This window comes from Aplysia californica, unplaced genomic scaffold (genome assembly GCF_000002075.1).
Source record: "Aplysia californica isolate F4 #8 unplaced genomic scaffold, AplCal3.0 scaffold00154, whole genome shotgun sequence".
NCBI classification, from domain to species: Eukaryota; Metazoa; Mollusca; class Gastropoda; order Aplysiida; family Aplysiidae; genus Aplysia; species Aplysia californica.
The window spans coordinates 1,340,088-1,341,627 of NW_004797424.1; positions in this window are offsets into that span (position 1 = coordinate 1,340,088).

The following is a 1,540-nucleotide window of genomic DNA, read 5'->3' on the forward strand; positions in this document are numbered from 1 at the left end:
TTTAAAGGCACACAAAATGTAAATTATCAGGTACCACGGATCCTTAACTTAAGGAAATAACTAACTTTTATGGACCATTTTCTCACTAATTTTACTTCTGAAAACAGGTGACCCCAACCTCCTTCATTCCCAAATATCTCGACTAGTATTCAAGATAAATGGATATTTTTAAAATCCAAATAAAGGCAAGTGAACAAGCTTTACAAAGATACCAATAACTCTACATGCCCAAAAATTGTCGAGAGCCTGATTCCACCACGCTGCCTCACATATTTTTTTAGAGCGTCCGAACGGAGAAATAATGGAGAGCCATGATCAACAATTTGTTTCAGATTTAGGACTTAACGCTGATGATATAGATTTGTCTATGTATATTACACGTTTGCGAACGTGTGTGTGTGTGTGTATCTGTGTGAGTGTGTGTGTGTGTGTGTGTGTGTGTGTGTGTGTGTGTGTGTGTGTGAACGTGCGTGTCACTCTGTCTTGGTGTGCGGTAAATCGTAAATTACTAGTATGCATCATGTGAGACACGTACGTATTATCCTTCTCTCTAGGTAGTTTGCGGGTGCTCTGGTGCAGTTGCTCCTTTTTTCCTTTTAATAACATCTCTGTGTCATTATCCGTTAGTTGGTGGGTGGTTCGAGGGTTTTCTGGTTTGGTTTGTTCCTTTTCTATCAAACATCTATCGTCCTTGTCTCTCTTTCCTTCTCCTGTTTAGTGTTTGTTACTCGAAACACATCTAATCGTCGGCATTAATATAAGGACCTTATTGTGTTGCAAGTGCTGTAATACTCCTATACATAAATTGAGTTTTCGTTTGCTAATGCACAAGAAATATTATGCGGAAATTCACTTTCTAAATATGCAATGTTTAATGCAGGTGTTTTTATGTCCCATCGACACAATTTAGATATTTTGTGTGGTTTACTTCTTCTTTCCTATCAAACATCTGTCGTCCTTATCTCCCCTCCTTCTTTTTATGTTTTGTTTCTCTTGTAACACCTCTATTCTTCTGGCGCTCATATGTGACCTTATGCGGCAGCGAGTGCCCGTAAAACTTCTACTAAAACTAAAAGCATTTCGGAGGCGGGCTTCTGACCTTGCCTGTAATAATAATTGCACTAAATATAGCGCGCCTCTACGCTGTTCAGCACGCTCTCTATGCGCTTTACACTATTACCCCAGCAGACCCTAGAACACTCTGAAATATTCCCGGCTTCTGGAAAGCATAGTAGAGCAAGCAGCGGGTTGCACGCGCTCAAACAATAACAATTATAATAACATTAACAAATTTACAAGGTCTTTCGCTGTCTAGATCTATAGCCGGGTACCCATTCCCACTTGGGTGAAGTGAGGGGAACTTGCGTGAAGTGCCATTCCTAAGGAAACAAGACGAACCTGGTCCCTGACGTTTGGACCCATGACGGCCTTATGGTTGCGAGTCCGAGAGCCTTCTATCTAATCACTAGGCCTCAGACAACACACAGCACATAAGTGCATATTTTTACATCTTTCCAAGTACACACACACACACACACAC